Below are 12,378 nucleotides of genomic sequence, written 5' to 3'. Positions count from 1 at the left end.
GAAAGAAAGAAAGGAAGAAAGAAATGAAGAAACAAAGAAAGAAAGAAGGAAAGAAAGAAGGGAAGGAGGAAAGAAAGAAAGAAAGGAAGAAAGAAATAAAGAAAGGAAGAAAGAAGGAAAGGAAGAAAGGAAGAAGGAAAGAAAGAAAGGAAGAAGGAAAGAAAGAAAGGAAGGAAGGAAGAAAGAAAGAAAGAAAGAAAGAAGGAAAGAAAGAAAGGAAGAAGGAAAGAAAGAAAGAAAGGAAGGAAGAAAGAAAGAAAGAAAGAAAGAAGGAAAGAAAGAAAGGAAGAAGGAAAGAAAGAGGAAGGAAGGAAGGAAGAAAGAAAGGAAGAAATAAAGAAAGAAAGAAAGAAGGAAAGAAAGAAATAAAGAAAGAAAGAAAGAAAGAAGGAAAGAAAGAAAGGAAGAAGGAAAGAAAGAAAGGAAGGAAGAAAGAAAGAAAGAAATAAAGAAGGAAAGAAAGAAAGAAGGAAAGAAAGAAATAAAGAGAGAAGGAAAGAAAGAAAGGAAGAAGGAAAGAAAGAAAGAAAGAAAGAAAGAAAGAAAGAAAGAAGCAACGAAACGAGTTTTTCACTGTCCATCGACCACTATGACAACAGGACAGAGGGCGCATACTTAAAGCTTAAAGTTTATAGCCGGGAACACAACCCCGAGTCCTTTAAGCCAAGGACAAGACACTAAGGAGAAACGCATGAAGGTGTTCGTATATCAACTGCATTCTTCGGCCTGCGGCACGCGAACCTTTCGATATGCCTAATTTTCTGCCTGGAAAACCAGGGAACTCTCCAGACGACGGATAATGCACAAAAACGCGCGATCAGCCTTGCACACACGGCGTCTGTTTTCACTTCTGCAACGTAAAAAAAAGATCGCTGTAAACCACTCTCAACCGCGGACACTCTCCGCCTCGGTGACTACATCCCAACGTCCGAGTCCTACTGGTCAGACGTGTAGCCCGCAGCCACACTTGGGATTCACTTACTCTGTGGCCTCTCCACCTCACATCATACCACATAACCATTTTCTTCATCACTTGTTCATCTCTCTGTTGTTTGAGCACGATATCATTGCACTGCAGCGTCAAGTACATGTTGCCAGTAAATTCAAGATGGTTCTTTGCCTTTCTTCGGAGGGGCGCAGGACCTCTCCAAACGTGAATTCGGCGGTGTTGAAGGAGCAGGCGATAATTGACGCCAGATGATGGAGACAAACAGAAAACATATTTACAGGATGTACAAGGGCACATTACGTTACAAGCTGAGTCACACAGACAGTCAAACTAACTGTATCTTAAAGGGAAGCTGAAGCACTTTTCGAAAAAATTGAGATCTCTATGGCATTTTATAGTATTTAGTCCACTGAAACAGAATATCTCATTAAAAAACAGCGGAAATAAACGCAAAAAGCTGTTTTTTAGAATAAAACGCGCCCCGTCGCCTCAGGGCTCCGAGCGAACGCCGCTCTTTCCCGCGATTGGTCGGGACCGTCGTGACGTAATCCACGGGGATCTCCGGCCGGCACCGACGGCGTTGCTGCGTAGCGCGTTGCTTCAGCCGGCTTTCAAGGACTACATTCTGGAAATTACGGATAATTCAAGCAGTGCTGAAGAGTTTGGACTTTCACCATGAATGCTCGAGCCATCAGCAGCTTCAGAAAACGGTGGAACCAACGACGCCGCGGAGTGCGCCGGCAGCGGTTGCCAAGTCGCGTCATGTTCACGTGTTGGAAATCTCGACTTGATGGATGGGTGGATGACCGCTTTTATTTCCACCGGAAATGGAGACCCCTTACTACTCACCGCCCCCGGCACAGGGCGGGGGCCGGAGCCTCCGTGACTATTAACAAAGAGACTATCTCTTCGCGGCATCAGCCGCCAGGCGGATTGGCTTGTTTTTGCCGAGCGGGTTCTTCGCTGCGCAGCAGGGCTTCCCAGCTTTCTCTGCTATCAGTATCTCGTCGACTCCGGGGTAGTCAGCGCATTCCCATATCCTTTGCTTCCGGGTAACCATGGAACCGCCGGACTGTCGGAATCTGGACGAGCGCGCGCAAAACTATTCCGAAATCGTTGAGAACTACAGACTAAACAGAAAACTGGCGCCACCGCCTGATAAGAAGCTGATAGAAGCGATCGCATGGCGGCGCCGGCAAGCCGGAAATTTCGTTAACCCAGTATGGGATTTCACGTCCTACCCGGGTAACACGAAAACCAAATCTCGACTGATACGTATATGTTTTGCGTAGGTGCATGCGTGTGCATATGTTTTGTGTACGTGCAAGTGGCAGTAAAAAAAAAGTAAGTTGCGCCGAAACGTTTCTGTGTACCGCTGCTGCATAAAAGCCTGGCCACCAAATTCTTGTAACGCCTGTAAACTTGATCTAAATCAGATCACCGGCACGCTTACACGAGTCGCGCGAGGTAAAGCATTTGCTTGTTCATTTATTTATGGTTACTTGCCTAATTACCTCCGAAGGCCTTTTAGAACTACAAAAGAATGCAAAGCTGCATGAGTTGGAGTGAGTGCACTGCAGTACTGCAGCGCAAAGAGACGAGGCCACCGGGAGGAAGCTTCCGTGTGCGCTTTCCTTCTGTCGCATGTTCGGGCTACTGTTCAACCATGAAACTCTTGCACTTACCCCCGTGCGATGTTTTTTTTTCCATGCTGAACACGCTTTTGAAAATAATTATGGCTGCGTTTCGGAGCTCGCAGTGCTGCTCATCAAAACTAGTGTGCTGCGAGATATAGTTGCTGCTGTTCGGAGCTTCACTGAGGGCTCTCCGCGCAGGCCGGAGGTCCGCAGTGACCGCAAGCTAAGGGAATAAAAAAAAATGTACGCGTCGATGAAGCGCGGCCTTACACTGCCACTAAACATTTTCACGTAGGCATTAGAGGACCACTTTGCGTACGCTGTGCATCATCCAACCTGGTCGATCCAGGGACGAGTGTTTAAAAACACTCACTTTACGTGCCTCGTCACCGGAAACATGATCATGTGTTTATCCTTAAGTTCTGTTTTTGTGCCTCATGCGCCCAGTTTTAAGTTATTCCCTGCGGAATTGAAACTCGATTGTTAGTCAGATCCTACCTTCTGTCTTTCCTGCTGGTTGGTTTCATGTTTCATCTGTTTTCCTGCAGCTGTGAGCCACTGCCAACTCGTTCGCGCTCCTAAAGCCTGACCCGAAAGCGAAGAACTAGCAGCGCGAAACGGCCAATGGCACAGAGGGTGTCATTGATCTTTGCTTCGTCTTGTCTTTTTGGTGCGTCTTCATCATGAATACGTGCCAACTATATAAACTATTCACATAATAACAGGCACAGAAGGAGACACGCGTGGTACGGCGGTGCATGTGTTTCATGAGGAATATATAAGAAAAACCGACTACCTAACCCAAAATCTAGATTGTTATGATTCACCGCGCAAGTTTCGGTAGGCCTTCCTTTACCACATTTTGTGTCACGCGACGTATCGTTTCGTCTCGAGCCGTCATGGAAACGAACCGTCACGCCCTGTTTAAGACGCGGCGAAGCGTCACCGTGACGGCCGTCGCCGCAGGCTGAAATGAATTCAAGAGACAGGTGGTTAATAAGTCGAGCTGTTGCTCTTTCTTACCGAAAAAAATTCTGTAAACAGCCCCCATGGGCGAGACCCAAGGCAAGATAAAGAGAAAGCAGGACTCCGCAGAGCAGTGGAGTCGTCTTTTTTGTCACCTGCACAGCACGGGTTGTTCAGTCTGAGACAACTCCGGAGCCTCCGTTTGTAAAAAACGTCTATCTTTGACTTGTTGCACTGGCCTCATTCATGGGCGCTCCTTAGTTCATGTTGGTAAAATGCCGAGAATCCCGCAACTTCGCCTTAACCATGCACGAAACGTATAGAAGTAAAATCGAAAACAAGTACACACGCGAGGCATTAACGGGCCGCAAGTGGACTTTTGCCGCACGAGACAGATTTAGGCTTGGTTGACGGCGCAGCTAATCACAGTCCCGTCAATACAACTGTCTGGACCGACCCTTTTCCCAAGCACTTCACTCCAGAAAAGCCGAGCACCAGGGCAGGGGAGATCTTGTTCCCGTTACAAAATCGGTGGGTCCCTGGCGGCACTGCCTTCCGAATGCGAGGCGGATGCTCTATACCACAAGGCCACCGCTTCGGTTCGGTTGTACTTATGTACAATAACCATGTTCACATTGTGATTATGTCAGATTGACATGTACGAATTCCGCAATGTTTTCCAGTCTTGATTGTGAATTGAGGCAGAACGCTAATTACATGGGATTTTCATGTATAACTATTGTTTTGTTAGTTTATGTATTCTGGATTTGTGTCCAGTTTTGTTTGAAGAAGTGAACGTGCACTGTAATTTATTCTGTAACCATCGCTGCCTTGTATGGGCCCCCAGGCACTTTTCAAGCTGTCATAAAACAACTTTGTAGCCTGGGGGCCATGAACCTTTAGTTGAAAAAAGAACGAAATTAAAGTTGACTAAGCAGTTCTGCACAAGGTTTAAGTAGGCATTGTCCACTCAAGAATTCTATCCTTCCAGCTTCGACGGCCTCGCGTATAATGTAGATATACAACGTGCGGCTCTACGTCTTTATGAGCAGTTTATCAAAAATGAAAACTGTGTTTCTGTCTTCAGTCCCTCCTCTCCGTAATTAGGCATTTATCTCAAAGATATGTTTTGAAGTAGTGTCTATAGGATATTAGCGACAGTGACAGTTTTAGCAACGAGAGAAACTGCATATGTGGAATTTAGTGTTTGGGCGCATTTTACACGCTGGTGAAACTCTAATATTGAATTTCAGCCAACACGCAACAAACCTTGTGAAAAGACTAAATCAAGGCCTGGTTGCGTTTTAAACTGTCACAAGCTACTATACTGTTCATGTGCTGAACGCTAACACAAGAGCCGTTAGTGTTCTGAGCCCACACACTGGCGCTCCGATGTTTCGTTATCCCCCTAACCGATAGTGTGACCCAATTACAAAATTCCTATTGTCATGCGGCTCTGCATATGGGCAACATTATTTTTCTTTCTTTTCCTCTGCCCAAACTAATATATGTCACGTGTCTGTTGCGGAGCTCAGGTGGTTGGCGAGTGGGTAAGTGTGAGTGGGAACGTTATTTAACAGCTGGCTAGACAGGACGAACGTGTTGCTCACCTCGGCAGTAAACCAATCCGGCCTAAGTGATCAGCACATTGTTAGTGGTCTGTTGGGCCAAATATGTGACTTCTGGCTGCCACTGGTTGGGCTTGTGCGACCCAAGTTGCTCTTTCCGAGCAACCTCTCGCGATCAGTCATTAATTTAACAGCCACCTGCCACAGTAGTCAGTTTGCTCACAATCCGATAGGCCCGTTGCGATGACGCCACAAGGTCACGCGACCTAGGTGGCAACCTAGGTTGCTTCTCCGGTGGGTGGCTACCTAGGCCCTATTTTTTAGCTCACAACGCCGGCAATGCCGACGCCGGATTTTCTGGGTAACTGTCCTTTTAACGCTAGCGCGTTAAACCAAAATCTTCAAGCGCTCCGTTTGTTTAGCCGCTAGTTAGAATTCGCTAAGGGTGTCTTCACGCGACGGACCCAATCGCAGATCTCGAGGATGAACCGCGCGTCACGTAGCTATGCGTCGCGGATTCTGGCTGACCAACTCGTGTCCGCGGACGGCGGCGACAGGAAAAGGAGGGAACTGCTGTTGTCGTCTGTCGTGTGAATGCTTTCATCATGCAGACGGCCCCCTAATTGCAGATGACGTCACGGATTCGTCCGTATTGGGAAGTTGTCACGACAGTACATTTCCGGTCACTGGCACGTCGGTGGCGGCGAGAGCGAGAGTTCATGAGGCAAATGATTCGATGTTAGGAAGGCTGGAAAGACTGGCTGAAAGCACATGTGCCCGGCCTGCTAATCCACGAACAGTCGATGGTTATTTGAAAGGTTTTGTTGGCACACTCACTCTGTCACCACCAAGGTGCTGTTATCTTTAATCAGGTGTTTATATAAGGCACGCAGACCTTAATTAGTCACGCTCTGTGCACAGGCTTCATCGCAACAGCTCATTAAGTACGCCTTGACGTCGGCTGCTTTCCATTCCTTCTCCACGCCCTCATGCACACATGCAGTGCACACCGCTGCATAAAACAGTTTGTTATGTTTCTTTCGAACACGCTGGCAATGAAGGGGTCGTTTATCGACGAAAGCCTTGCGCAGCAAGCCTTCGCGAGCACATAATCAGTTATTCGTGGCCAGCTTCATCTTAGGCTGAAGGAACTACGTGAAGGTTGATGCTGCCATCTTGCGAAAGTCACCACGGCAGTAGCATTTTTCATGATCCCATAATTCTGCACCTTGATGCCTTAAAAGGACAGCTCACCGTCGGAGGCGAGTTAAAAATATCGGCATATTCTAGTAGGCCTTGCTATGCCGTGTGCTTCACTAAGATTTTCTGAAATTTTAAAATAGGCTTTTTGAGTTAGAGGAGCGCTTTTTTTCGGTATAGCATTATCAGCCGTGTAGCGGGGCAGGATGCCGTTAAAACTTGGTACTTAATAGGCGGTTAACTAATATTGAGTAGTTAACTTAGATAAGAGTGTATTGAGAGGCGTGTAGCCCACCGTAAGCGATATCCATACCAGTTTTGATCATTTCGAACACGCAGTCACGCTAGGTGCTAAGGCCGAAAAAATTTTGGCTATTTCGGCGAGTTTTGTGCGCTGGAGGGGTTGCTTTGCCAGCAAGCTTCTCAAAAGCGCGTGTATTTTGCCGCGATGTAGCCAGAATTTGTTGGACCACACAGCCGAGGGTAACTGGGATTTCGAAATTCTGAAAACTGATATGAATGTCAATTCTGGTGGGTTAGAGGCCTCTGAATAAATGAAGATACTAACAGTAATCGTTGAAATCTTGACTACTCATTATTACTTAACCAGCCTACTAGTTAGCCCGTCTTAAGGCTGACCTACATGGAGTGATTTTTCTGCGAAAAACTGGCGAAAGGCCACCGCCCGGCGGCATCCGTCTGACCGCTGATCTTAGCCGGCTATCTTTGTAGGATATCTAGTCATCTATTTCTAGATATCTAGTCATCTATGCTTCAATACTCCCCTTGTCAGAAACAGTACTTCGGAAGAACGGTGCAATCAATGAGCGCCAGACTAAATGGCCATCGAACTGACACGGCAAGGAACGAACAGAAGGCAGTGTCGGGACATTTTAATCAACGTGGTAACATCTACGATTAACTTGAGGCGTTCATTATTGAGAGGTGCTGCAAATCTACAAGGGATAGAAAATCCACAAAGTTAAAACCTTACAACCAGCAGGCATCAACATATCCAGAGGAAACTTACAATCTCTGAAGTACATTCCGGCACTAGCGTAAAACTTTAAAAAGGTCTTGCACATGGTCAGAGCATTTCCCAGTACTTCATAGCGCCGATTTACCGTTTGAACACCATAGCCCTCCGCCCAGATCCCTCCTTTTCCCTTTCAATCACCTTTTTCATTCTTTTTTTTCTCTCTTTGTTCAATTTATACTTTTTTCCTTATACCCTGCACCTCCTGCTATTATTTGTCAGGAACCCTTGGCTTCCGCATTTCCCCTACTCTCCTGCGTTTCGCGCTTTCTCTGAATACGGACACATTTTCTCTTTTTCCTTGAAGTTCCTTTTTGGGGCCCCGCTATTCGTTGCACAATGCGGCTTAATTTTTTTTTATCTGAGGTTTTCATATCAATGCAGCCAGTCATTCAAAGCCACCTGTCGCAGCTGTACACACAGCTTTTCAAGCCCCTGATCGCTATCATTTGACGCTCCACCACCCCCGCATTCTCACCTTCCCAAACCTAAAACCACTCCCAAGTCACACCCTCATCCTCTTCATCAGGACTTCCTCTTCGAAATGAAGACCGTTATTAAACCCAGCCAATGATGAACGGTGTGCCCAGACGAAGATAAGTCGTCTTGTCAAAACGTCGGCAAGCACCTTGATGCTTTCCCCTCCCTTGTTAATGTTGGGATTGTCAAGCATCATCTGCCTACTCTTTCTACCATGGACAAGATAGCATTTAATTTGCTTTATTATCCTTCCGAATGAATCGCACTGAAATGACCAATCGGGCGCTCAAAAGCCCGAACAGCATATGAACGCTGTAAATACTGTTGGAACTTCCGAATAGGCATCTATATTTAATTGCAGGGTTGCAGGTAGTGCTCAAGAAGCTAGCTTCTGTCACAAGACGGCTCGCAAGGTTGTGACAACCCATTTGCCGCTGAAGTACAGACACATGCCAACGCGGAATCGTAACATACTGCTCTCGACCAAGCGCTCTCGTGTCCGAGTCAAAAAGCGGTTTTGTGTGCCCCAATATTTGCACTAATATTTGCGCTTTCAAATTCATGAATGTCACGCAATGTTGCACAAAACGCACTTAATTGCGCTTCTATTTTGCGTAAAGCTGGTTCTACCTATGCGCATCGCATTGGTTGTTTTGCCCTGCACTTACCCTGGATGACGTTCTAGTCGTGATTTCATGTGTTTCTCAGGCAGAGCGTATATCGCAAATGAGGCAAACTAGAAATATCTGTACTTGGAAGAAAAAATGGCCCGCCAAGCACGGCGCTCGTACCTACGCTGGTCTTCGCTCACGAGGGCCCACGTGTAATTCTTATGGTTTTTGCAGTCGCTTTTGTGAATGGCCTTTAGAAAGCAGTAACCGGTGCCGAGGTCTGAAACAACCCCCTTGTCGGCATGCCCTTTCGTTACGAGGTCATATAGATTTTAGTGTCTGCGCTATGCATGGGTCAGGCTCGCTCTAGCTAGGTCCACGAAAATATCTCCGAACTGCGTTTCCCGGACACCTGAACTCATTTTTTCCATTTCCCATCGCTAATGGGTCCGAGCATTGGAGTGCCGCGTGCTTGGACCTTATCTAAATGTAGTTAATGCACAACTTCAGACAGGAAATAGACGTCGTCGGAGAGCTCCGCGACGTTCCGTACAACAGGTTGACTGGACCGGAAAGTCCTCATTTGCCAACCAATCCTGTTTTCTTCTGGCGCGCCCCTTTGCTCATGTGTCTACCTAACGTCAAATTGTTTGCGAACAGGAATGCTTATTCGCGAAAAACTATAGTGCAACAAAACAGATAAGATTAAAAGTACGTAAAATGGAATAAAAATGCATCAGAAAAAAAAAACAACCTGTCGAGCAAAATAAATTGCTGCTCGACGGCATGGCACAGGAACTACATTTGAGGCTTGAAGGTGCTAGTCGATTTTATGGTTAGTCTTATGCTATCCCGTTTCAAATAGCGCCATTTAATTTTAGGCTGTAGAGGGCAGTAAACGTCAGCCACATTTTATGCCTTTGACGAAATGAATGAAAATGTGACAGAAAACAGCAGTGAAATGTCACATAGAGATACGGACGTTAGCAACGCATTTATTCACTGCGCAGTCTTCAGAGGTCAGACGCTTGACAGTGAGCTTAAACTGCGTCAGCCAGCTGCTTCGTATTCTGCACAAGGTACCGTTATAGCGGCACATAGCAGGGTAGGCGTGGCCGTCCGACTCAACCCCACTCGTAAGCGTTTAGGATCGCGCCCATCCGGTCCTGTTCTGCTGCGTCCTCGCATTCGTGGGTCGTCCCGTTCGAGTCTCTCTCGCCTGCCGCAGTGGCCGCATTGTTGTCGACGTGTCGACGAAGAGTGAACCGCCTGGTCTCCACTCCGCTATCGTCGCTGTCGTTGACGGCAGGGGAAACAGTTTCTGGCAACGCCCGCCCGTGGAACGCTGCTGGTCGCGCCGCGGCCGTGGCTTGCATCTGGGGGCTGCGTAGCGTATAGACGACGAGCACAGGTGGTGCGAAGACCAGTACTACGAGGCACACCGTGGCGAAGCAGAACCACTTGCGCCCCCACTTCTCTATGACTCGCCTTTCGTCGAGGGTGTGTAGAGCGAGTGAGGCCTCCTTGGGGACGCCAGCGGGACAGAGTGGCTGCCTTCCGCCGAGAGCACCCGCGAGATTCTTGCCGACGTGCGCCATCTGGCCCTCGTCCTGGTCCTCGATGCGCGGTCTCGATGGAAGTGCTGGCGTAGTTGCTGGGGCAGAGGATGCTAAAGCAAGCTTAGCGTTCCAATCAACGCCATTCTTCTTCTTCTTCTTCTCCTTAGTACACATGGCACATACCCACGCAGGGAGATTGGCCAAGGTTCAGTAGATAATCTCAATGAGGTATTTGCGCGGGGAAAAATGGGCGTGAGAAGAATAAGTCAATATAAAATTTCAAAAGTCAAATGAATTAAAGAAATATGAATTACCAGGAGCAGAATCGAGCAATTTTGGACATGCGACAAAATTTTGTATACAGCTAACAAGATAATCGATCAGTTGCATTTATGTAATCATGAAGGTAGCCGCAGACACTGCTTAACGGGAATACCGTTGCGCTCGCACCGAACGAAAGAATAACTGGAAGAGACAGAGGGAGTCCTAACCTCGAAAGAGGGACCTCCAAATACTGTTTTCTCTGAACTGCGAACCGCCGGCAAGAGAGGAGAAAATAATCTATCGTTTCAACTTGCCCGCATGATACACAAAGGTTTGTCGCAGCGAACCCATATCTGCATAAGTACAAATTTAAGTGAGGGACTCTGCATCGCAGAAGCGTCATTGACACCTCACAAAGCCTTGATTTACACCACCGGATATTCCATGGGAATTTTAAGTGGTTAAAATCCACGGCATTGAGCAATGGATCACTCAGGTTGGCTGAAATACGTTGGAAGCGCTGGAAACGTGAAGTGTCTAACAGAATGAGGTGAGGGACGGGATAGATTACAGGAGCGCTGAGAGCTTACCTTGCCAATGAATCAGCCACCTCGTTAAAATAGACGCCCGAATGCCCAGGCACCCAGACAAAGCGGATCTGACGCACTGTGCGTGCAACAAAAAACCTAAGCGAACGATTCAATAAAGATTTCCCCGAATTTTGGAGAGAGACTAGAACTGAAAGGCAGTCTGCAAGAATAAGAACCCGTGTTACATGCCTAGGAAGTTTGAGAAGAGCCAAACCAATGGCCAGAAACTCTGCGAAGAATATAGGAGTACAATCTGGTATACGAACGGAATAGCTCCAAGCCAGCTTCTTCTTCTTCTTCTTCTTCTACTTCTTCTTCTTCTTCTTCTTCTTCTTCTCCTCAAGTAATATGGCACATACCCAAGTGGGGGGGATTGGCCAAGGTATTGAGAGTAGAATGCCAATGAAGCATTTGCGCGGGGAAGGAAACGTCAGAAGACTGAACCAAGATAAAAAAATTGGAAAAATAAAATGAATTCAAGAGGTATGAGTCATCCGAAATAGAATCAATTTAGCCTTTTTTTTGGACATGCGAAAGAATTTTGTATATAGCTAACAAGATAATCGATTAGTTGCACTTATGTAATCGTGAAGGTAGCCGCATACACTGCTTAACGGGAATCCTTCGGCGCTCGCACCGAACGATAGAAGAACTGTAAGAGACAGAGGCAGTCCTAGTCTCGAAAGAGGGACCTCCGAATACTGTTTTCTCTGAACTGCGAACCGCCGGCAAGAGAGGAGAAAATAATCTATTGTTTCAACTTGCCCGCATGATACACAAAGGTTTGTCGCAGCGAACCCACATCTTCATAAGTACAAATTTAAGTGAGGGACTCTGCATCGCAGAAGCGTCATTGACACCTCACAAAGCCTTGATTTACACCACCGGATATTCCATGGGAATTTTAAGTGGTTAAAATCCACGGCATTGAGCAACGAATCACTCAAAGTAGCTGAAATATGTTGGAACCGCTGGAAACGTGAAGCTGCTAACAGAATTAGGTGAGGGACGGGATATATTACAGGTGCGCTGAGAGCTGACCTTGCCAATAAATCAGCCACCTCGTTAAAATATACGCCTGAATGCCCAGGTACCCAGACCAAACGGATCTCGCGCACTGTGCTCGGAACAAAAAACCTAAGTGAACGAGTCAAGAAAGATTTTTCCGAATTTTGGAGAGAGACAATAACTGAAAGGCAGTCTGTAAGAATAAGAACCCGTGCGACATGTCTGGGAATTTTGAGAAGAGCCAAACCAATGGCCAAAAACTCTGCGAAGAATATAGGAGTATAATCAGGGATACGAACGGAGTAGCTCCAAGCTAGATCCTGCGAATATATGCCAATCACCGCCTTCTCACAGCTGCCGGAGGCATCAGTGGAGAGAACAGTATGATGTGGAAAATTCTGCAGGTGTTCAGAAAGAAGACCATTTAGGGTATGTGCGGGCATATGCTTCGCATGGGACGGGAAAGTAAAGTCGTAATAGAAGACGGGATCAGCCTGCGTGTCAGCAACT

Source organism: Amblyomma americanum, chromosome 6 (genome assembly GCF_052857255.1).
Source record: "Amblyomma americanum isolate KBUSLIRL-KWMA chromosome 6, ASM5285725v1, whole genome shotgun sequence".
NCBI lineage: Eukaryota > Metazoa > Arthropoda > Arachnida > Ixodida > Ixodidae > Amblyomma > Amblyomma americanum.
The sequence above is the reverse complement of the archived record's forward strand: the minus strand, read 5'-3'. Positions refer to the sequence as shown.